Source organism: Mobula hypostoma, chromosome 23, assembly GCF_963921235.1.
Source record: "Mobula hypostoma chromosome 23, sMobHyp1.1, whole genome shotgun sequence".
NCBI lineage: Eukaryota > Metazoa > Chordata > Chondrichthyes > Myliobatiformes > Myliobatidae > Mobula > Mobula hypostoma.
The window spans coordinates 14,340,543-14,366,787 of record NC_086119.1 but is presented as its reverse complement, the minus strand read 5'-3'; the positions used below and the strand labels follow the sequence as shown (position 1 = coordinate 14,366,787).

The following is a 26,245-nucleotide window of genomic DNA, read 5'->3' as shown; positions in this document are numbered from 1 at the left end:
GAGTTTGCACTGCGTTGTGTGTGAATGAGGTGGGCAGGAAAATAAAAACCACTCGCAGAAAGACTGTACAAAAACTTCCTTCTTTTGACGGTGAATTGTATTTGTGTTTTTTTTTAATTCCACCTATTCTAAGGCTCTTTAAATTGAAGCCAGTGCTTTTAAATGAGAACAATTTTCTTGGAGCTTTTAGCTAAAACATATATTAATATAAAATGCCTTTTAATTAAATAATTTAAGCCATTTTATGTTTAATGGATGATTTCTCTTCTTCTTGGGCCCTTAACTCCCAGTGGAGAATTGGCCTTCAATGACCTCGTATCTCCATTGTCCTTACAAAGTCGATGGTAAGGTTGGAGTTCATCAATGTTTCTGTAATCGGTTGTGTCTGCTGTACGGGGCATTGGCCTGTACAGCTTCAGCAGAGCCCTGTCGGCCGGCCTTACCCATTTCCGCCTCTCCCGATGGGGACTTTTGAGAGGCAATGGATGGGTGTTCACCGGCAGAAACAGCCATTGCTTAGCACGCAGGGTGACCTTCCAGGATTGAGGAACAACAGTTGAAGGGTCTATTAATACACTATGCATACAGTGGTGTGTTACTGAGTATGCCCTGCAGTGAAACCTGGTGCAGACCCTTGCCTTTCCCCCTGCAGATGCAGACATCCCACCTCGCCCGGAAGTTCCGGGAGTCTCCCGCATATTGATAGTGGCTTCCTGATGCCCGCAAATTATATACAATATCCCGGAAATCGATTATTTTGAGAGTGAGCGAGAGAGCTCGTGAGAGAGTGAGAGAGAGGGAGGGAAGAGAACGCTATGGCAGAGTGTTCCAAAAAATGAAAATATAAAACGTACGTCACCCCAGACTGCACTAAAGTGTACCCCTGCCTAATAGGGGTCAAAAATAATGACAGTGTTGCTCGCTGCACTGTTTGCAACAGTGACTTTTCTATAGCCCATGGTGGGTTAAGACTGTAAAAGACATGTTGAGGTGAGTTTAACAGGTGTCATTCATTCATTAGCATAGCTAATGTTATTTAAACTAGCTGGCTAGCTGCTAAGGAGCTACTCTATTGCAGACATCCCACCTCTCCTGGAAGTTCCGGGAGTCTCCCGCAAATTGATGGTGCTACCTCCCTGAAATGAGTTTTTGCAGGGCGGGATGTCTGCAGATGCAAATACGACAATGAGCCCCACCCGTCACCTCGGGGTTGCAAGCGGTTTACCTGCTCAGTATGCCTTTGCTGGGGGTTCACAATGGCTGTTCCCTGTACACCCAGATCCGATCGTTTCTTGCACCTGTAGCATGTGATGCATGCTGTTGGCATCCCCCTCATAAGTGAACTTGTTACCACGGAGAAATTCCTGAGCCAAGGAGAGTGGGCCAGCGATACCTGAAACTGTTCTGAGCACTGCAGAAGAGTTGTAGAATCATACAGCATAGACGCAGACCCTTCCAGTCCATGCTGACCAAAAAGGTGCCATTAGACTGCATTTGGTCCACATGCTTCTAGATTAGATTAGATTAGATTATGAGGACTCTTTTATTGTCATTTAGTAATGCATGCATTAAGAAATGATACAATGTTCCTCCAGAATGATATCACAGAAACACAAGACAAACCAAGACTGAAAAACTGACAAAAACCACATAATTATAACATATAGTTACAACAGTGCAAAGCAATACCGTAACTTGATAAAGAACAGACCATGGGCACGGTTAAAAAAAAGTCTCAAAGTCTCTCGAAAGTCTCATCATCTCACGCAGATGGTAGAAGGAAGAAAAACTCTTCCTGCCTTGAACCTCCAGCGCCGCAAACTTGCCGATGCAGCACCCTGGAAGCACCCGACCACAGCCGACTCTGAGTCCACCCGAAAACTTCGAGCCTCTGACCAGCCCTCCGACACCAAGCACCGAGCACCATCTCTGCCGAGCGCTTCGACCCCGGCCCCGGCAACAGGCAATAGGCAAAGCCGAGGATTTGGGGCCTTCCTCTCCGGAGATTCTCGATCGCACAGTAGCAGCGGCAGCGAAGCGGGCATTTCAGAAGTTACTCCAGGTGTTCCTCCGTGCTTCTCACGTCCGTCTCCCATCAAATCAGGACTGTGCATGGTACCTACTTAACAAATACCGATATCATTCCGGAGTGGCCGCACGCGCTGCGTCACGCTGCCATCTTCTCCTCCCCTCCTGGAGCTGGAAATTAGGGTTTCCCAGCCTGGGGTCCATGGACCCCTCAGGTAATGGTAAAGGTCCATGGCGGAAATCCCTGTTCTAAACTCATGCTGTCCATGTACCTGACTAAGTGCCTTCTGCCTCAACCACTTCCTGTGACAGCTCATTCCATATATAGACCACCCCCCGGGTGGGAAAGAAAACTCCCCCCAGGTTCCTATTAAATCTTTCCCCTCTCACCTTGAACCTGTTGCCTCTAGTTTCTTGATTCCCCGACCTAAGGAAAAAGAATGTGCACATTCACTCTGTCTGTGCCCCTCGTGAATCAGTGCCCTGTATGTCAGCACTAAGCCGGGTAGCAGTTTAGATAGTCCTCGCTTGCATTGTCCCTTTACATTGGTGATATACCTCGGCTGAGTGATTACCTCTAAATCATGCTCAGGGTAGCCAAAGAGGAACGTTTCTTATCTTTCAAGATCTGTTGTTCTTCATAAATGCTTTTAAAAATTGAGATCGCTGGTGCCAGAAAAAAACAGTGGCCATTTGTACACACCAAGATTCCATAACCAGTAAAAAAATTTACAAGAAACGGATGCCTGTATAATTTGTTTAATTATTGACCAGAGAGCCAAGGAATTTCATTTGCTTCTCCTTGAATGGTGCCTTATAATTTTTTTTGTATATTCACCTGTGGGACAGGTTTGATTAAGCAAACTACTCCAGTCCCTTCTGAAGCTACACAGCAGCTGGTGAAAGCTTGGGTGTGGCCCCACAAGTGCTCTTATTTAGTAACAATTTCCCTGCAATTAATATTGCAATGACTCAAGTATATCAGTGTCTTGTTTCTGTTTTTTAAACCAGATGTATGAAAAGAGATTAGGACACCATTCTCAAGAGTTTTGAATAGGTTATTGAATTGCCAAAAACATTGTTAGTGTTTCCTTGGTGAATTTTGGGGGCTGAGGAGGAGGGACTGAGGTTATTCAAATCTTACATCCACCCCACAACATGAGGGAGTAAAAATCTTTGCGTTATGACTGTGTTGCAACGTATAGACCTGTGAATTTATAAGTCTAATGGCTTGTAGAAAGAAGCTGTCCCGTAGCCTGTTGGTCCTGGCTTTAATGCTGTGGTAGTGTTTGCCAGACGGAAGCAACTGGAACAGTTTGTGGTTGGGGTGACTGGTGTCCCCAATGATCGTCCAGGCCTTCTTAACACACCTGCTGCTATAAATGTCCTCAGTGGAGGGAAATTCATGTCCACAGATGTGTTGGGCTGTCTGTACCACTCTCTGTAGTGCCCGGCGATCAAGGTTGGTGCAGTCCCCATACCAGGCGGCGATACAGCAGTCAGGATGCTCTCAGTTGTGCCCCTGTAGAAGATCTTGAGGATTTGGGGGCTCATGCTGAACTTCTTCAGTTGCCTGAGGTGAAAGAAAGGCTTTTGTGCTTTTTTTCTGCCACAATGCCGGAGTGTACAGTCCAGGTGAAATCATCGGTGATGTGTGCACTGAGAAACTACTCAACCTCTCGCCTGCAGACCAATTGATGTTGATGGGGCCAAGCATGTCTCTGTTCCGTAAAAGGAATTTAAAGGACTCTCCTGCCGCCCCAGCTACTTGGGATGGCATGGCAGCGTAGAGGTTAGCTTTGACACTATTACAGTTCAGGGCGTCAGAGTTTGGAGTTCAATTCGGGTGCCGCCTGCAAGGCATCTGCACATCCTCCCCGTGAATGTGTGGGTCTCCTCTGCGTGCTCCGATTTCCTCCCACGTACCAAAGACATACTGTTAGTAGGGTAATTGGTCATTGTAAATTGTCTTGTGCTTAAGTATGGTGAAATAGATATGTTGCTGGTCGGTGTGGCTTGTTGGGCTGGAAGAGCCTGTTCCTTGCTGTATTTCTAAATAAATAGATAAATACATAAATTAATGAGTGCTTACTAAATGAAAACCTCTGTTAATTGACATGTGGGAAGTGTTCATATGACAATTTAATAATCTTTGACTCAAATAAGTAATCAGTATATACCTGGCACAAAATTGTACACTGTTCTGTGCAGGCAGTAGAAGATTCTGTAATTATCAGATAATCCTACCAGCTCCGGTGGTTTGGCTGCAGCGGTAATATTAGGCAACAATTCAAAGTCAAAGTAAATTTATTATCAAACTACGTAATGTCACCATATACTACCCCGAGATTAATTTTCTTGCGGGCATTTACTGGAAAATAAAGAAATACAATCGGATTTATGAAAACTATTCCCCAACTGCTCCCATGGGAGGGGTGGGGTTGGGGGGCTAAGCAGGTGCTACACCTTGCCCAAGGGTAACCTGCAGGTTAGCAGAGGGAGGGAATGCCCTGCGCCTCCTTTGGTAGAGACATATCTCTATCCCACCACCCATACCGGATATTTAGGTATTTGGATAGACAGGAACTGATTAGGGATAGTCAACGTGGGTTTGTGCGTGACAGGTCATGTCTGACCAATCTTATAGAGCCTCTCGAGAAGTTCCTAGAAAAACTGATGAAGGCAATGCAGTGGATGTTGTCTACATGGACTTTAGCGAGGCCTTTGACAAGGTCCCTCATGGGAGCGGGTTCAAGGAAGAAGTCAGAGAGCGGTTGGAGATGGTTGCCTCTCTGACTAGAGGCCTATGACTGGTGGTGTGCTGCAGGGATCGGTGCTGGCTCCATTGTTGTTTGTCACCTATAGCAGTGGTCCCCAACCACTGGGCCGCAAAGCATGTGCCACCGGGCCGTGAGGGAACAATACGAGTCAGCTGCACCTTTCCTCATTCCCTGTCACGCACTGTTGAACTTGAACATAGGGTTGCCAACTGTCCCGTATTGCCGGGACATCCCGTATGTTGGGCTAAATTGGTTTGTCCCATACGGGACTGCCCTTGTCCCATATTTCCCCCGCTAAGGTAGAGCGTGCCTATGAAACCTTTCGTGCCGAAATGGCATAAAGCGCAGAAGTAATTACCATTAATTTATATGGGAAAAATTTTTGAGTGTTCCCAGACCCAAAAAAATACCCTACCAAATCATACCAAATAACACATAAAACCGAAAATAACACTAACATATAGTAAAAGCAGGAACGATATGATAAATACACAGCCTATGTAAAGTAGAAATAATGTATGTACAGTATAGTTGGGAGGATTAAGCCAAAACTGATTAGTGGAAAAAAAATCGGCACGTACACGCGTACGCACATAGGTGCCCACTCAAGGCTTCATGGTCGTGGTAGTCTTTCCTGGGGTAAACACAAGTGTCCTGGGTTGGGGACCCCTGATCTATATCAGGTGATCTCAATGATAACGTGGTAAACTGGATTGGCAAATTTGCGATGACATCATGATTGGGGGAGTAGTGAACAGTGAGGAAGACTGTCAAAGCTCGCAGTGGGACCTGGACCAGCTGGTGAAATGGGATGAAAGATGGCAGATGTAATTTAATGCAGACACATGTCAGGGATGCTTGGAATGCACAGTCGAGGGTGGTGACAGAGCCAGATCCATTAGGGGCATTTAACAGACTCTTGGATAGGCACATGGGTGAAAGAAAAATGGGCCAGGTGGGAGAGAAGAGTTTTGGAGTAGGTTAAAAGGTCAGCACAACATTGTGGGCTGAAGGGCCTGAACTGTGCTGTAGTGTTCGATATTCTGCGACCTAGGCTAATTCTACTGAGGCTAATTTTAGTTTTTTAAAAATTGGTCAAAATAGATCGAGAAGAAGGGATATTTGGTTGCAAAGGTGCATTTATTTTAATTTAACAACTTGTGCGTGCCTTGATTTTTTAAAAAGTAATATGCAACTTCAGATTTGCATATTTTAAATTGAGATAGTTGCTGTGCCCACGGAGTGTATTTATCCACTGAGTCATTGAGGTAAGAAGTAAGAATCATGTCCATGTGTGGGAGACTGAGTCACATAGATTAGAAGGCCTCAGGTACCCTGGTCTGCCCCGAGATGAAATCGATTCATTTGGACATAAGAATCGGTTTCAAGCTTGATCTACAGTTGTACAACACTGAAACAGAACCGTCATCCCACTGATTCCATGCCAACCGACAGGCACCTTATACTGAAAACCAGAATGATGCCTCATCTGTCTAAACTTGCTGGTTTTGCAGCAACTGAATAACCATGGATCATGGTTTATGTTTGCATTTGTGCAGCATTGTTCATAAACATGATTGCTCCAAGATTCCCTGAAGGTTAACTTGTAGGTTGAGTCGCTGGTGAGGAAGGCAAATACAATGTTAGCATTCATTTCGAGAGGACTAGAATATAAACGTGAGGATGTAATGCTGAGGCTTTATAAGGCACTGGTCATACCACACTTGCAGTATTGAGAGCAGTTTTGGGCCCCTTGTCTAAGAAGAGATATGCTGGCATTGGAGAGGGTCTACAGGAGGTTCTTGAGAATGATTCTGGGAATGAAATGGTTAATGTATGAGGAGCGTTTGATACCTCTGGGCCTATACTCACTGGAGTTTATAAGAGGGGGGAGAACCTCATTGAATCCTATTGAATATTGAAAGGCCTAGATAAAGTGGATATGCAGAGAATGATTCCTATAGTGGGGGAGTGAGTGTAGGACCAGAGGGCACAGCCTCAGAATAGATGGATACGTGTTTAGAACAGAGATTGGTTAAAGAATTTCCTCTTAGAGGGTAGTTAACCTGTGGAATTCATTGCCACAGACAGCTGTGGCTACAAGTCACTGGAAATATTTAAAGCTGAGGTTGATAGGTTCTTGATTAGTCAAAGTGTCAAAGATTATGAGGAGAATGGGGATGAGAGGGAGAATAAATCAAGCATGATAGAATGGCAGAGCAGAATTGATGGGCCGAATGTCTTAATTCTGCTCTTATGTTTTATGGTCAAAGATACTTCACAGTCAATTAGCTACTTTTGAAATCCACTTGCTCTTGTGATAAAGGGGAATTAAAACGAGGAACTATTTCACCAAGTTTACATACTATATTTTCCAGACGACTTGTTGCAGTGACACACCATCAGTAAGTGCTGGAGCTACTCAGCAGGTCAAGCCATTCTCGTGATAATTGACTGAGGGATAAATTTTGCCCAGGCCACTCCTCTGATCGTTGTGAATAACATACCATTGTTTATCTGTATCTGAGACTGCGGATAAGTTCTTGGCTTAATATTTCAGCTGTCTGCTCTGACAATGCAGTACCGCTCTGTTCCACCAATATCCCAGTGTGACCATCTGCTTAAATCTCTGGCACGGGGCTTGAACTCAACTTTCTGACCCCTGCTGACGCCTGAAATGAGCCGCGAGCTAAGTTATCTGCAATGGTCTTTTGCGGTCGCCAAAATTTAGCAAAGCACTGAAGCTGGAGTAATTGACCAGATACCACAATGCCCATAATGGAGACACCAGAGACTGCAATTGCTGTAACCTGGAGGGGAAAAGCAAACAGGGGGTCGAGCAGTATCTCTTGGGGCGATGGTGGGGAGGAGAGGGAATTGTCAGTGTTTTGGATCAAGAGATTCCATCGGTCATTTTTAGTTTGCTGCTATAGATATAATTGATAGATGCAACCAGACACTTGTCTAATGGTAGGCTGATGCAACTCTTTCAAGCGAGTGGTCCACCCCCTTGAGAAGATGGTGGTTGAACCACCACCCCAGACCGCTGCGGTCCTTCTCGTGACGGGACGCTGCCATCAGTGATGTACTTCCCAACGGTTTAAACCCTGCAGATAACAAAATGCTTCCACGTCAGAATGGTGTGCGACTTGGAGTGTGGCCATTGGACGGTGATGTTTCTGTGCATCTTCTGATGGTAGATGTCATGGATTCGAGAGATGCTTGCCCTTGAGGAAGTACAGGACATCTCCTTGATGGTACACAGTTAGCCACTATTTGATGGTGATGGAGCATAAGATGTTATTGGTGGGATCTCTTCCAAAAGTCCACCCATTATAATACACTGAGAAAAAGAGACATTACATTCAAATGGCTTTTCTTATTCTGTCGTGTTCCCCTTTCTTTCCAGTCCTGAAGAAAGGTGTTGGCCCAAAACTTCGACAGCTTATTCATTTCCATAGATGCTGCCTTTCCTGCTGAGTTCCTCCAGCATTTTGCGTTTGTTGATCTAAATGCGGGGATACGGTAGCTTATTGATTAGCATAATACTATTACAATGCCAGTGAACTGGGTACAATTCCTGACTCTGGGTGTACTTTCTCCCTTTAACCACAGGAGTTTCCTTTGGGTGTTCCAGTTTCCTCCTATAGACAGATTAGTAGGTTGGTTGATCACATGGGTACAATTGGATAGCATCAGCCCAATAGAATTTCATGTTCCTACGATTCCCAAAGTGAATTATGATCAGTAAAGTACATCCATAGTGTTGTCTCGTTCTGTCTCTTGAAATAAGGATGACTTGTTCCTCTCCAAGATGAACGGTTTTTGAAATGGGTAATGAGGCCAGTGTAGGAAATGCAGACTCCTCCACAGATGGGACAGTTGGTGGCTGAAGGGTTGGGTAGCTTAGTCCAGTCCTTCTGACACTTCCCTCCCTGTACTTTCAATGAGGGATTTGAAGTTGTCAATACCATCCTGACTTGACGATGTCATATCAGAGGATTGGTCCTGAGGTCAGTATGTAAATGCCGTCACAAAAAATACGCAACAGCACTTCTGCTTTCTTCGAAGCAGGCATAGATCCGACGTATCACCTAAATCCTTCTACAGAGGCACGTGGAGACTAACCTGACTGTTTGCATCACGACCAGGAATGGAAATTCTACAAAAAGCAGTGGATACAACCCACACAAAGCCCTCCACACCATTGAGCACATTTACAAGGAGGCAGCATCCATTGCCAAGACCCCGTATCATCCAAGCCAGGTGCACTGTTTGCTACTACCGTTGGTTACAAGAGCCTTAGGTCCCACACCACCAAGTTCAGAAAGTGTTACTACCCTACAACTATCAGGCTCCTGAACCAGTATGGATAACTTCACTCACCACAATGCTGAACTGGCTTCACAACCTACAGACTCACTTTCAAGAACCCTAAGTATTACTTATTTGTTTTTTAAAAATTAATGTATTTCCACAATTTGCCTTCTTTTGCACAATGGTTGTTTGTCAGTCTTGTTATGTATAGTCTTTCATAAATTCCACTGTATTTCTGTAAATTCCTGCAAGGAAAATGAATCTCAAGGTAGTAGATGGTGACGTATATGTACGTTAATAGTAAATTTACTTTGGTTTTCAAGATTTAAGATTGTTTAATGTCATTTCCAGGACACAAGTGTAAAAGGAGAATGAAATCATTGTTACTCCAGATCCAATGCAGCACAAACCACCCCCCCCACAAAAGATAAAGAACACAATAATAATAAAAAACACAATAATTATAGTTTATATACATAGATTGATTTATGTCCATAAAGCAATGCTAGGCACAGGAGTCTGTACAAAAGGTGACTCGAACAGGAAATGATAAAGTAGTGGTGATTGGGAGTGTGGTAGGGTGGGTCAGTGGGTGAAGATGTTGATCAGCCTTATGGCTTGGGGAAAGTAACTGTTTTTGAATCTGGTGGCCCTGTCGTGGATGTCACGTAGCCTCGTCCGTGATGGGGGTGGGACAAACAGTCCATGAGCCGGGTGGATGGGATCCTGGCCCTTTTCTGGCACCTTTCTGTATACACATAATGCCCCTGATGGTTGGTAGGCTGGTGCTGGTGATGCATTGGACAGTTTTGACTACACGTTGTTGAGCCTTCCTGTCTGTCACAGTCCAGTTGTTTGAGTTTGACTTAACTTTGACTGTGCCTTCTCCACCTTGAGAGGTCGTGGTCCAGTGGAGATGCACATTTCTTCAGCCTCTGAGTACACCTTCAATCTTTTTAAAGTGTAATTATCTTCTTAAAATGAAAGTAACCCCACAGATAGCACCCTTTGATGATCTGTTGCCAGGCAATGCCTTGAGAACTGATTTAACATACACAAAATACTGGAGGAACTCAGCAGATCAGGCAGCGTCTACAAAGAGGAATGAGCAGTCAATGTTTTCGGCTGGGACCCTTTAATAGGACTGGAAAGAAAAGGTGGGGAAGCTGGAATAAGAAGGAGGCGGGAGGGGATGCAGTACAACCCTTGTAGCATTGGAAAGCATCGGGGATCACAGAGAGGCCTCACTGAACTCCCGTCAAAGAGAAGACTTAAACATCTTCAGATAGGCATACCTTACAGAAGATACCTTACAGATTAGTTGTTAACCAATGCGAGTCTGTAAGTTAGAAAATAGATAACGTGGGAGGGCTCAAGCACCATTTGGCATTCAAAGTCAAAGTAAGTTTACTATCGAAGTACGTATATGTCACAATATACTACCCTGAGATTCTTACGGGGGTTCACTGTAGAATAAAGATATACAACAGAATCAATGAAAAACAACACACAAAGACTGAAAAAGTATCAATGTGCAAAGGACAAACTGCAAATACTTTACAGATATAAATAATAACAAATAATAGTTATTATTAAGACTTGGAGACCTTGTCCCAGAAACAAAGGGGCTCCTCGTGGTATTGCAGAAGCAGGTGGTTAACACAAAAATTTATCAAAAATATATAATAAAAGACCAAAAAGTACAAGATGATGAATGTAGAAAATGCCAAGAGAAAGCAGAAACAGTCCAGCACATTACAGGATCCTGCAGCGGTTTAACTCAATCTGATTACTTACACAGACGCAATCAAGAGGTAAACATCATTCACAAAATCTTGCTTTAAAACACAACCTCATAAAAGACACCATGCTTTAGTATAAATACAATCCTGAACCAGTTTTAGAGTCCTACAAATTATATTATGACCGATCCGTTATTACAGATAGGATAATCTACAGTAACCATCCAGATAACAATACAGGATAAACAAGCAAGAACAACTTGCTTAATAGATAAAACTATTCCAAACACATACAACATCCAGAAATCAATAAGTGAAAAACACCGGAAATATGATGAATTAAAAGGAAATTGAAATGAACATGAACATGAACAAGGTTATCATTGTCCCAATAGTAATATCTACAACTGGTATCATCCCTGAAGGCTGATTTATACTTCTGCATCAAATAGACGCCGTAACCTACGCGCGTTGTGAGCATTTATACTTGTGCGTTGGTGTGTCTGCGTCGCTCTGCAATTCGGGCATGTCGTGCATGCGCACACACCTGCCCGCGCAAGGCTTCATGGTCATGGTAGTCTTTCTCGGGGTAAACAAGTTTAAAGCGAGCGTCTTTTCTCGTAAAAGCGAAATGTGCCCTCCATAATTTCAGAGGTCTGTAAAGCTTTATGGAAAGCATTGCAGCCAGAGTTCCTTCCCTGCCTTTCAGTCAGCCAATGGGAAGCTTTTGCAGCGTAGGAGGAAATGCGATGCTACCAATCTGACCAGTCACATTTGTTGCGGTTTGTGTTGCCGCGACACGTAGTTACATTTTGGGAGAAGTGCGCGTCAGGCTACGGCGTAGGGATCTGCGTAGGATTCACAGCTACGCTGTACGTATGGCATCAATTTGACGCAAAAGTATAAATCAGCCGTAAGTCACTACACAATTGCATTAAACAATTAGGCCTACACAGCAATATTTTTGTAAATCTCCAGCAAGCCACAATGCTAAACGCTACTAGAATAATCTGAAAGTTTCTAGCAACTGAGAAATGAGTATGCCTGGCTATACCTCAGGTTTTACCAGCTTGAACTGAGAAAAGGATGCAATTTTAATAATAAATAAGTAAATAAATAATACCGGGAACATGAATTGTAGAATCCTTGAAAGTGAGTCCATAGGTTGTAGAATCAGTTCAGTGTTGGGGTGAGTGAAGTTATCCATATTGGTTCAGGAGCCTGATGGTTGTAGGGTAATAACTGTCCCTGATCCTGGTGGTGTGGGACCTAAGGCATCTCCTTCCCAATGGCGGCAGTAAGAAGAGAGCATGGCCCAGATGGTGGGGGTCCTTGATGATGGATGCTGTTTCCTTGTGGCAGGGCTCCTTATAGATGTGCTCAGTAGTTGGGATGGTTTCTCCTCTGATGGGCTGGGCTGCATCCACTATTTTTGTATTGGGCATTGGTATTTCCATTCCCGGCCATAATGCAACCAGCCAGGATATTCTCCAAGGTGCATCTATAAGGTGTTTGTCAAGGTTTTAAATGACATGCTGAATCCGTGCAAATTTCTCAGAAAAAAATAGGCGTCACCGTGCCTTCTTTACAATGGCACTTACATCCCGGTCCCAGTATAGACCCTTTGAAATGATAACGCCAAGGGATTTAAAGTTATTGACTCTCTCCACCTTCGATCTCTGCCTTGCTCTTTTACCGAGCTCTTTCACCTCTGAGGATTTCCATCAGGCAATTCTTTGGCCCTATAGATGTTGCAATGATAGACAAAGCATAAAATTATGGGGGGTGGGCTAGCTGAACAGTTGGCTAACCTGAAAATCAGCCAGTAGAGAAATAAAGTGAGAAAGGATGATATGAGCTGATCATATTGATGAATAGCAGAAAGGCAGAGTGGGAGGTTTCCTCATTTACCCGGAGTAGCACAACAGGCTTAGATAAGTATGCAGTCATCGCTTTGTTTTGGCTCGAGTGCAAGAATGCTGCAAATGGAAGCTTGTGCTATGACAGTGCGTCATGATTCAAATGCACAAATGGGACCACTGCCAATGGCAACTTTACAAGCTACACAGCGGGTAGGCAGCTAAACCCAGAGCATTACTTCAGGTTCACCTAAGTTCCAGGATTGGAGAGGATCATGGGGTCGTGGAAATGTACTACATAGAAGAGGCCGTTTGGCCCGTTGTGCTTGTAGATTGCCAGGTAATTGCTCTGGAAATTCCAGCTCATGATCTACGGGGGTGGGGGGGTGGTGTTGGGTTATATTGCACCAAATGTCTATCTAGCCACTTTTTAAACGTGACAGAGGTCTCTGTCTCCCATCAGCCTCCCAGGAAATGAGTTCCAGACCTCCACCATTCATAGAGTCATAGAGCTCTACTATACAGAAACAGGCCTTTCAGCCCGTCTAGTACTTGCTGTTTTGCCCAGTCCCATCGATCCACACTTGAACCATAGGCCTCAATATCCCTCCCATCCATGCGCCTGCCCAGACTTCTCTTAAGTGCTACATTTGAAGCTGTATCCACCGCTTCGATCTGAGTGGTTTCCCCTCAGAATCCCATTAAATATTTCTCCTTTCACCTTTAACTCATGATCTTTAGTTCTAGTTGTATCCCTCAAATATTCACCCTATACCACTCATGATTTTGTATATCTCTATAAGATTTTCCCTCATTCTCCTATGCTCCAGGGAATGAAGTCCTCACCTATTCAACCCTTATCTATAACTCTGGACTCCAAGTCCGGACAAATCCTTTTATAAATCTGCTGCTGTGTGAAATAGGTTCTTTATCTCGACCAGATTATTGCTTTGTTCATGTTAACTAAAACGTCCCTCTAATGAGGACAACCCCAGTCAAGCCAATCTTTTCACAAGTATAGTTCTTCAGACTGGGCATTGTAAATCTTTTCTCAACCTCTCCAGTCTTGTTGCATCTTCTTTGTAAAGCAGTGACCGGAACTGTACACAGTACACTGGCTTAGCATTAACTGGTGTTTTGTAACATTCTGGCAAGTCTCTCCCTGCTTTTGTATTCCACACGTTGATAGCAAAGGGAAACATTGCCGCAAGTCTTTTAAATCATACCTGCCCTACTGCATTCAGGAACATACTGTTCCCGTACACTGGCCATTATCCTTGTACTTGTGCAGATGGTTGCCTGTTTTTGCCAGGAAGTGTTTTTTCCCCACAGTGAGTAGCCATGGAGGAAAGCTGGAAAGAAGATTTGAAGGCAGAACTTTGTTCTGAATATTCCTTTAAATTGTTAGTTTTTTTCAAGATTGTTTAATGTCATTTCCTGTACACAGGTATAAAGGAGAACGAAATAATTGTTACCCAAATTTGATGCAGCACGAATAACACAATAAGATAAAGAACGTAATAATAAAAAACCGATAAGGGTTAATACATAAGAATGCTTAAATACGTACGTTGATTGTATGTCCATTAAGTGACACTAGGTACAGTAGTGTCCATACAAAGGTGACTAAAAAGAAATGATGAAGTATTGGTGGTGTGTGGTGTGGAGCGGTGCATTACCTGGTGGACATGTTGATCAGTCTTACTACTTGGGGAAAGTACTGTTTTTGAGTCTGGTGGTCCTGGTGTGGATCCTACATAGCCTGCTCCCTGATGGGATTGGGACAAACAGTCCATGAGTGGGGTGGGGGCAGGGGAATCTTTCACGATGGCTCTGGCCCTTTTCTGTTTGACATCTTTAACGTTGTCCTGAGTTTAAACATTGAGTTTCGCACAGCTCAGTTCTCTGAAATTAAATATTATGTTAAGTCTTATAGAGTATATTTTAGTAAGGTCATGGTTTGATCAGGACCTCTATTCAAAGACAAAGCTGTATCTAGGGATGGACCATGGAACTGTAGTGTGTAGTTTGTGACTGTGCGTCCACCCTGATCATTGGGGATTTGGGAATAGATGAATGTGGCTTTTCGTTTTAGTTGTGGCTTTTCAGTGGAAGGACTCTATACAGCAAATATCAAAGATTTGTTTTGTTTTATTTCATAGGAAAGTTGACATGTATTGGATGGAATTTCATTAACTGTCGATTACATCACACACTTCTGATTTGCAAATAGATGAAATGCCTTTTTCCTCTCGCTCTCAGATATCATCTTTCTGGTTTGGTATTTACATCTATAAGCCTCACTCAATGGCCACTTTATTAGATTGTTGTTCCTTTCCGCTTTGTGGTGCATCAGGCAACAGCCTTGGCTGTTTCTTTAGCATTATGACTGGTTTTTTTTTACGAGGCCGAGTTGCTAGCTCGACACTCAACCCAGCACGGATGGAAAGCGTGCAAGGAGCCAGCCGGACTTGAACCCGGGACCTCTTGCCTCGAAGTCCAGTGTGGATGCTGCTACACCACCAGCCAATTAACTTCATTAGGTACAGGAGTGGAACTCAGTCTGCTGCTGCAGCTCATCACTTCAAGGTTTGACATGTTGTGCATTCAGAGATGCCCTTCTGTACACCACTGTTGTAACGCGTGGTTATTTGAGTTACTGTCATCTTCCTGTCAGCTTAAACCAGTCTGGCCATTCTCCTCTGACCTCTCTCATTAACAAGGCAATTTCGCCCACAGAACTACCACTCACTGGATTTTTTTTCCCTGCACTGTTCTCTGTAAACTCTAGAGACAGTTGTGTGTGAAAACCCCAGGAGGTCGGCAGTTTCTGAGATACTCAAACCACCCTGTCTGGCACTTACAATCAGTCCGCAGTCAAAGTCACTTAGGTTCTGATGTTTGGTCTGAACAACAACTGAGCCTTTTGACCATGCCCGCATGCTTTTATCGTGCTGCCACATGATTGGCTGATCAGATATTTGCATTACGGGTAGGTGTACAATGCACCAAATAAAGTGATCAATGACTGCAGATTCTGTTTAAGGAATTTAATGGATTTTCTTTTACCGTTCGATCCTAAAACTTCACCAGGCTCTTGGGCAGCAAGTATCCCTCCTTGGAGGGGAATGAACAAGTGATGTTTTGGGCCAATACCCTTCATCTGGACCCGATGAAGGGTCTCGGCTTGAAACATTGACTCTTTATTCCCCTCCATAGATGCCGCCTGACCTGCTGAGTTCCTCCAGCATTTAGTGTGTGCTGCTTTGGATTTCCAGTATCTGCAGAATCACTTGTGTTTATAAGCATCTCATCTTCCGGCCCCCAACAGTGGCTTGCTACGCCATACTTCTGACTTTTAAAAGAAAATCAAAAAACACAGGTGCTAGTAATTTGAAATGAAAATATAGAATGCTGAAAAATATAAAGTCAATTGAAAAGAAGGGGAGTGAACATCTCAGGATCACAAACATAAGAGGGAGGAGAAGATGGCGGCGCGATGCAGCGCGCGCGGCCTCTCTGGTGAAATTATATCGTATTTGTTAAATAGGGGCTGAGCACAATCCTGATTTGATGGAGACAGCCGGGAGAAGGCACAGAGGAACATCTGGAGAAACTTCTGAAATGCCCGGTTCGCTGCCGCTGCTACTGTGCGATCGAGAATCTCCAGAAGGAAGGCCCCAAATCCTCGGCTTTGGCTGTTGCTTGGCGGCTGGTGCTGGGGTCGAAGCGCTCGGCAGAGATGGTGCTCAGTGCTTGGTGTCGGAGGGCTGGTTGGAGGCTCGAAGTTTTTGGACGGAGTGAGAGTCAGACTGTGGTCAGGTGCTTCCAGGATGCTGTATTGGCAAGTTGGCGGCGCTGGAAGTTCATGGCAGGGGGAGTTTTCTTCCTTCTACCGTCTGCGTGTGATGTTGGGACTTTCGAGAGACTTTGAGACTTTTTTTTACCGTGCCCATGGTCTGTTCTTTATCAAATTACAGTATTGCTTGCACTGTTGTAACTATATGTTATAATTATGTGTTTTTTGTCAGTTTTTCAGTCTCGGTCTGTCCTGTGTTTCTGTGATATCACACTGGAGGAACATTGTATCATTTTTTAATGCGTGCATTACTAAATGACAATAAAAGAGGACTGCGTGTCCTCATAATCTAAAAAAAAGCGAGGTTCTGCAGATGCTGGAAATCCAGAGAAACGCACACAAAATGCTGGAGGAGCTCAGCAGGTCGGGCGGCATTGGTGGAAATGAATAAACAGTCAGCATATTGGGCTGAAACCCTTCATCAGGTCTGGAAAGCACGGAGGAAGAAACTAGAATAAGAAGGTGGGGGGGCGGGGAGGGGGAGGAGAAGAGGTGAGAAGTGAAACCAGGGTGGGTGGGGGAGAGGAGGGGGCGATGAAGTAAGAGGCTGGGAGGTGATAGTTGGAAAGGGCAAAGGGCTGGAGAAGAAGGAATCTGATAGGAGAGGAGAGTGGGCCATGGGAGAAAGGGAAGGAGGAGGGGCGCCAGAGGGAGGTGATGGGCGGGTGAGGAGAAGAGAAGGAGTAAAAGGGGAGCCAGAATGGGAAATGGGAGCCGGAAGGAGGTGATAGACAGGTGAGGAGAAGAGACCAGAGTGGAAATAGAAGAAGAGGGAAGGGGGAGGGAAGAAAATTACTGGAAGTTGGAGAAATCGATGTTCATGCCATTAGGTTGGAGACTACCTAGAAAGGGGGAAAGAAGCCAGAATATGAAATAACATTTTAGACTGCAGACCCTTTGACAGAGCTGGGAATGAGTGAAAACGTTAGTTTTCACTGTTAATGCTTAAAAACGTGATTTATCTCTTTCCCAACTCTAAAGTCATCTTTGACCTGGACCATTACCTCAGATTCTCTATCCAGAGATGCTGACTGGCCTGCTGAGTGTTTCCAACCTTCCTTGTTTTGAATTCCATCTTTTAAGCCATGGAAGTCCTTGACATCGACTTTGAACGCCTATCTCCTGTCGTTTGTCTTCCAGAGGAAGAGTTGTGATCACGTCAGCCCCAGGTGTCGCCAAGCTCTTCTTTGGTTGCATGTTTTACTTCCTGTGTCTTCACTTTAATGTGGCAATTCGCAGATGCATGTTGAGTGTTTGAAGAGGGGGGGAAATTGCACAAGAGGAGAAGCGAATAGGAGCAGGAGATTGGGCCCCTCAAACATGCCAGGCCATTCAGTGTGATCATGGCTGATCTGCCCAGGCCTCAGCCTCTGTGACAACCCCCTCATGGCATTATTGTGTCAATCAATAGACTGAAGCTGGGGGATAACTTACGGCAACGGCTTTTCGATTATGTAGCACTTTATTAAAGCAAAGTGCCGAGAAACGGGGGAGGTTTATTTTATTTATTTAGAGCTACAGTACGGTAACAGACCCTTTCAGCCCAACGAGCCTGTGTTGCCCACGTGACCAATTGGTCTACAAACCCGAATGCCTTTTGAAGGTAGGAGGAAACCGGACCGCCTGGATCAGACCCATGTGGTGATGAAGTGAGGATGCAAACTCCTTACAGAGGGAGGCAGGGATTGAACCGGGGTCGTTGGCGCTGTGATAGGGTTATGCTAACCGCTTTGCTCCCGTGCCACCCCTTTTCTACCTCGTCTGTAAATGCTTGCACTGATCTCGCCTTCGCTGCTGTCCAGGGTTAAGAATTCCAAAGATTCACTACCTGCGGTTCTGTGGGACAAATACAGAATGAAAGAACCAAACTCAAGTTTGTGGTCATGTCCACAAGTACACGGTACACACCAGCTGTGAAGCAGAAAAAGCATAACAGCATCTCTTCCACCTCAGGCAACTGAAGAAGTTTGGCATGAGCCCCCAAATCCTCAAGACCTTCTACAGGGGCACCATTGAGAGCATCCTGACCGGCTATATCACCACCTGGTGTGGGAACTGCACCAACCTTGGTCGCTGGGCACTGCAGAGAGTGGGACGGACAGCCCAGTGCATCTGTGGATGTGATCTTCCCTCCACTGAGGACATTTACAACAGCAGGTTCAGAAAGAAGGCCTGGAAGATCACCGGGGGCACCAGTCACCCCAACCATAAATTGTTTCAGCTGGTTCCGTCTGGCGGACTCTACCGCAGCATAACAGCCAGGACCAACAGGCTACTGGACAGCTTCCTCCACTGGAAGACAAACGGCAGGAGATAGGCCATTAGATTTATAAGTTCACATATCTGTTCATTGTGATGGAGACATAACTCTGAAAGATGTTTACTCCCTCGTGTTGCGGGATGGCTGTAAAATTTAAATCAATTCAATTCAATTGAGATGCAGTGAGAAGCTTATTTGCGGTGGCATCACAGGAACAATATTCACAAGACAAAAAACATAGATTACATACACACTATTTTTACAGCTAGAACAAAAAGAACCAAAGTCCCATTGTAATGCAAAGTGTTGCTATCCTGAGACAGTGATTAGGATTAAGCAGGTTGATGGAAGAACCAAATGGTTGAAAGGAAGTAACTGCTCTTGAACCTGGTGGTGTGGGACTTCAGGCTTCTGCACCTCCTACCCCCTGGTGTGGCCTGGATGTTTGATAGATGTTGCCTTCCACAAGTGAGCATGGTTAGTAGTAAAGAGGCAACATAGACACAGGAGAGGCTAATTGGCCTCCTTCCTTCGCTGTGATGCAGTGATTAATTAGCTATGGCACGTCATAATCTTGAAGATGACCTGATGTGAGATGGAGAATAAATTGGGGTGATAAGGCTGTGTAAACCGGACAGAGTTATTAAATGTTCAACCCTGTATTTGGATAACGTGCGGAACTTTTCTTTGGAGGAACTGAGCTCACTCTAACAGCTGTAGATGAAAAGGGTGCTTTACAGATGAAAAGCAGTCTTTTCAGGAATTTCAAACCGTGCTGTCTGTGCTCGTGACTAAGTGGGAGAGGAAGGGCTGTCTGTATGTAATTAATGAACCCATCAACCTTTCAATTCTTATTACATGAAATCAAAGCCAGTACCTGCCACTTGGCCCATAAATCTCCCATACAGGTTAAAACTTGTTTCACTAATCTAAGATCAAACCAAGAAACATTAGAACATCTTGAAAGTTGTTTTGATTAAAACTCCTCAAAAGAAAGCAGCTGTGTTGTTTATTAATTCAGGATGTTTAATCTGAAAGCTGAAATGAAGAGGGAGAGCAGCTTAATTTCTCGCCAGAGTGGAAGTTATGATGTTACAGTAAAGTTGTGTTGTCTGACAGCATCCAAAACCTGCCACAAAGTTCAAGCATTCTGAACTCCATCTGAAACCCGAGAAGGTGCTGAACTAACGCTCCAGACGATAATGATTTTCTGTTAACTTGCAGATTTGTTTATGCTACAGAGAACCAATTCTTCAAACGGCAGCAGTTCGATAACCACAGTTATAGAATTTGCAGAGGTACCCTAGGAAACCTTTACAAGTGTTAGCCTTGCATCGAGTTGCACTGTTCTGTTTAATTGCCACCGTCTTTCGTCTAATTCTTCCTCTCTCCCAATTGAAAAGACTTTGCAGCCCAGCCATGCTGTACGTTGAGACGGGACAGTTAGGTAGCGTTGCCCTATTACAGTGGCAACAATCCGGATTCAATTCCTGCTGCCGTCTGTAAGGAGTTTGTACGTTCTCCCTGTGACCGTGGGTTTCCTCTGGGTGTTCCGGTTCCTCCCACATTCCAAAGACGTACAGGTTAGGAGGTTAATTGGTCACATGGGTGTAATTGGGCAGCGTGGATTTGTTGACTTGTTACCATGCTGTATCTCTTAAAAAAAAGTTTTACTTCACCTTTGAGTAGAAGAAACAAGAGAATCTGCAGATGCTGGAAATCTGGAGCAACACACACAAAACGCTGGAAGACCTGGGCGGGTCAGGCAGTGTCCCGTGAAGGTATGGGCTTCAGATGGTTTGGATTGCTCAACTCTAGTTCGTGGAGCTAAATTGCAAACCGGCTTGCCCGTCAGAGACTGTGCTTGTGTAGTTCCCCAGCCAACTTTTGATGGGGCTGAGTGCACTGTCGAATCCGTGACCTTGCCCTCTGACCTGCCTGCCTGTCTGCACCTGTGTGTGTATGTGAAATCATACGTTCTACCTATGACCACTTGGGTGCACGTTCCAAAGACCTATGGGTCAGAGCGTGTAAGCTGTGGGCATATCATGTTGGCAGCATAAGCACGGCAAAAACGGGTGGGGGGGCTGTTCGCAGTACGATCCTCAGAATGTGTTGATTGTTGACGCAAATGACACGTTTCTTGATGTACGTGTGACAAAGCTAATCTTAATCTTTTAAGTGACTTTGAGTGAATATTGGCTACAACACCAGGGATAACCCCCTTGTCCTGCTTTGAGGTAATGGTTCATAGTGAGAAAGCAAAGGCAAGATTGACTTTAGCATGAGAAAGGTACCTCCAGTCAGACTACACCACACTAAGGGGTGAGTGAGGCTCTCAGTAACTGTGTCTGTCACCTAGTATGCACTGTGGTTTAAAATAAGTTCAAGTTTATTGTCGCTCCGCCACACACATCTATACAGCTAAATGAAACAATATTCCCTCTAATTTTTTTTCAAACAGCTGCGCGGAACAATCATTTCCCTGGGCAGGAAATTTTCACGTGGCCTACAAGCTGCATGGCACTTCAAGAGTTTGTTTATATAAAAGGAAATTCCAGCTGTGCAGCAACAAGAGCTATGTGCGCGGGAGCATTTCAGTTACTGTGCGGCCGCGCACCTGCGCAGCTTAGGCAGAAGTGTCTGGGACCAAGGCGCAGAAAAAAGTACGTATATCACATGCAGCACATAAAATAATATTAACACAATAATATTGACAGATAATTAAAAATTTTACAGATGTACAAGTTGACATAAAGTGCACATATGATATATATTTAATATACAACTACTGGCTAGTTGTATATTTAACTACGTCGTATATGTCTATTGGCCCAGTCATAAGTAGTAAAGTGTACTGGATGGTCAAAACCTTATGCTTGAAGACAGTTAGATATTTGTTTGGTTTGAAGATAAAGGGGTTTTTTTGTAAAAAGCCACATGGAGATTTTTCTCCCTTCTATCTCACTGTACGGACAACCTCAGGGTGATGCAAGCCAATATCGCAGCGTTGTGGTGATTGCACGTTAATGTCATTCAACATGACACATTTATGGCCACAGAGAGCCATACTCCTAGCCATTTATACTCGGCAGCTTTCATTAGCTGCCGTTTCCAAGTGAGATTTGCAGGAAAGTCTCTTAAGAAATTTCTTTCTGATATCTAATTGCAATCATCCTCCATAATGCAGTTGTACAGCTTACCAGTTGATAAATGGGAGTCAGCTGAAGATTGTGGTCTTGTGCATAACCATGATTCAGTGCATTGTTTGTCTTTGCTGTTTGCAATCATTGCCTGAAGCATTTTGTAGTTAGCAAAACTGAAAATGACTGCGTGTAATTTACTGTGACCTGCCTTTGTAGATTAACAGAATCTTCTATTTACAATGTTAAACTGAAGCCAACTGCAATATGTGACAATCAGATGGGGCCATTCCTGCTGTAATCTCTCAACAGTTTTAAGGAGATTGTTGCAAGAAATCTTAATTACTTTAGGCAAAAGTTCCACCCTGTTCAGTATGAATGGGACTTTTTGTGTGGTTTTATTGAACTGTGGTGCTTTTATGCATTTTCCCAAAATTCGATTGACATAATTTGGTCAAAATTGTTAGAAGCTGAGATGTTGCTGAAATTGCTTATTTTTAAAGAGAATCAATAATTTTTTTATAATTCATTGTGTCATTGCAGGAAAAGGTTTCTATAAAAAGTATCAGATTGAAAGTTTAGGTTTCAGTTTCACTGTCTCTGTATTGGGCATGGTAGTGCTGATTCCTATCTGAATTCTGTAGATGTTAGGGTCTACCAAGCTAGTAGCTTACTAGCGTAATAATCAAGATGTTGACTGTTATACAGATCCTGATTAAGTGTCTCAGCCTGAAACGTTGACTGTTTGTTCCCCTCCACTGATGCTGCCTGACCTGCTGAGTTCCTCCAGCATTTTGTGTGTGTGTGTGTGTGTGTGTGTGTGTGTGTGTTGCTTTAGATTTCCAGCACCTGCAGTATCTCCTGTTTCTTCTACAGATGGTGCTGACTTTATTGCACCCTGTGATTCCACCCTGCTTCCACTGCAACTTTTTAAGGCACCGGGCTTGTGAGAAAGAGCAGGCTACAGGGAAAGAAGTGCGGAATCGGATTGATGGGAATGCTGTGAGAGCTAGCAGATACTTACTGGGCAGAATGGCCACGAAGGAAAAAGAATGGTGAATGTAATTCGTAATTGTTTGTTTTTGTCGCATGTACCGAGTAACAGTTTTGCATGTCATCCGGACAGATCATTTACCATATCAATACATTGAGGTAGTACAAGGGAAAGCAATGTCAGAATGCAGAATGTAGTGTTACAGTTACTGAGAAAGTGCAGAGCAGGCAGACAAATAAAGATGCAAGGACGAGGTAGATCGTGAGGTCAAAAGGTCTGATTAATACTCTTTTATCAGTGGGATAGAGGCTGTCCTTAAGCCTGGTGGTACGTGCTTTCGTGCATTTGTATCTTCTGCCCAGATTGGGGCGGGGGGGCGGGGAGAGAGAATTGCCATGTTTTGTAACTTCTAAACATTAAAGTAATTCAAAGGATAACATGGGAGACCGAAATGCGGGCCTAACTTCGAGTTTGCTTTAAGCGAGGCGTGCACGTATCACATGGTAGCATGATGATGTATGCAGTTCACGTATTTATACCTATGAGTTATTTAAACGAACAAGAATGTTTAATTCTTGGGAGTTTTGCACCTCAATCTCAGACGTTTGGTGGGGCCAGAGATTGTCTTCCCTGGACTTAAGCAGCTGACAGAACCGGAGTGATTCACAAATAATACATACAGAAGATTACACAAATATTACTAAAATATCAAATACACAACAAGACTGTCTGCGCTGGGTGGGGTATTTGATTAAGCTGGCTGCTTTTCTAGGCAGCGGGATGTGTAGACAGAATCTGTGGCACAGGGGCTGGTTTCAGTGATGTGCTGAGCCGTGTCCACAACTTCCTGTAGCTTCTTGCAGTCCTGTGCAGAGAAGTTGAGAAGCCAAATGGGACACGAAAGGCACTTTACTCTTAACACTTTGACGCCCTAAGGTTTTCTATAATCTGTCAGCACTTATTTTGACGTGTGATTATTCCTCAGTTAATTAGTTGTCTTAACTGCTGGGGAATCCCGTCCATGAAAGAGTCTGTACTGAAAGGACACTCCATTTTGAGATCTCCTTGAACCCCTTGCTTCAATTTTCATTTCTGCCTGTCACAAAGAGTCCTCTCTTAAGTAAGAGCCATGCATCCTTTGTGTATTTATCATGGAAATTTAAATGAATCTTTTTTTTTTGGGCCAAAATTTCTCCTATGTCTTCGTGAAGCATCTTCTTAAAGTGCTAAAGTCCTAGTGGTGAAGATGCTTCCACAAAGCATGAACTTCTAATACCGAGCTGTTCATACAACAGTCACAAATTTACTACAGAGAAACACCTTTGCGCCAATGGTTGCATAGCGGTTAGTACAACGGACTACAGTGCTAGCCGTAAGATCAGGGTTGGATTCTCGCCACTGTCTTTATGAAGTTTGTATGTTCTTCCTGTGATTATGTGGGTTTTGTCCAGTTCCTCCAGTTTCCTCCCAGGTTCTAACGATTACAGGTTAGGGTTAGTGCGTCGTGGGCATGCTATGTTGGTGCTGGAAGCCTGGTGACACTTGCAGACTGTCCAGCATAAACCTTACTGGATTGTTTTCATGCAAATGACACATCTCCCTGTATGCTTCGAGGTACATGTGACAAATTAAGTAAATCTGTTCTTTTTGATTCTCCTTTGACTGTGGGTTCCATCAGCATGGAATGTCCTGTAGCCCCTGTGGGAGAAGGAGATAACGGATCCTTTGGGTGCACTGTTGAAGTTATTTGGCAGAATGCCTCATTGCCAGAACTCTTCAACAACAAACATAAACTCCTTTGGTCAGTAGTAAAGGTGGCCCACCCTGTCAGATTATTCCCCCACAGCCACAGACTGCCCTCGGGATTTCTGCGGTGAGGGTGGGGAAACTTTCATATAGATGTGTGGTGAAGAGTATATATTGACTGGTTGCCATGTGGTCTCGTATGGAAACACCATTGCCCTTGAACAGAAAAGCATACATAAAGCAGTGGATATGGCCCAGTTGATCGCAGGTGAAGCCCTCCCCACCATTGAGCACATCTACATAGAGCTTTGCTACAGGATAGCAATATCCATCATCAGGGACATCCACCACCCAGGCCAAGGGTTTTGGCATGAAACGTCGACTGCACTCTCTTCCATAGATGTTTCGTGGCCTGCTGAGTTCCTCCAGCGTTTTGTAAGTGTGTTGCCCACCCAGGCCATGCTCTCTTCTCACAGCTGCTATCCGGAAGAAGGTACAAGAGCCTCAGGACTCACATCACCGGGTTCAGGAACAGTTATTACCATCAGGCTCTTGAACCAAAGGGGATAACTTCACTCGACTTCACTTGCCCCATCATTGACATGTTTCCACCACCCATGGACTCACTTCCAAGGACTCTTCATCTCATGTTCGCAATATCTATTGCTTATTTATTCATTATTATTATTTATGTTTTTCTTCTATATTTGCAGTTTGTTGTCTTTTGCACACTGGTTGTCTGTCCTGTTGGGTGTGGTCTTTCATTGATTCTATTATGGTTCTTGGATTTACTGAGTATTTCTGCACAAGAAGATGAATCTCAGGGTTGTATATGGTGCCATCTATGTACTTTGTAATAAGTTTACTTTGAACTGGTCGCTCACCTCTTACGGTATGTATTATCATTAAAGTCTATACTTAGTGGTCACTTTACTAAGTACCTGCTCAATAATGCAAATATCTAATCAGCCGATCATGTGGCAGCAACTCAGTGCATAAAAGCATGCAGACATGGTCAAGAGGTTCAGCTGTTGTTTAATCATAATACATACAGGAAGTTATACCCCTCAACCATCAGCCTCTTGAAACAAAGGGGATAACTTCGTTCACCCCATCACTGAACTGATGGACTCCCTTTCAAAGACTCTTCATCTCATGTTCTCGATATTTGTTGTTTATTTATTCATTATTATTATTTGTACTTTTCTTTTGTATTTGCAGTTTGTTGTCTTTTGCACATCGGTTGTTGCTGTTGGGTATGGTCTTTCATTGATTCTATTATGACCAAACATCAGAAGGGGGAAGAATTGTGATCTAAGTGACTTTGATCATAGAATGATTGTTGGTGCCAGACGGGATGATTTGAGTATCTCAGAAGCTGCTGAACTCCTGGGATTTTCATGCATAACAGTCTACAGAGAATGGTGCGAGAAACAAAACTCATCCGGTGACCGGCCACTCTGTGGGTGTAAATGCCTTATTAATGAGAGATGCCAGAGGAGAATGGCCTGATTGGT

At 44.0% G+C, this 26,245-nt stretch overlaps 1 protein-coding gene across 1 annotated transcript in view; it reads left to right on the top strand.

Annotated features, from left to right (window-relative positions):
* The window catches only part of mnta (MAX network transcriptional repressor a), a 173,384-nt gene that overhangs the window by 89,259 nt on the left and 57,880 nt on the right, over positions 1-26,245 (top strand). The window lies entirely within an intron of this gene.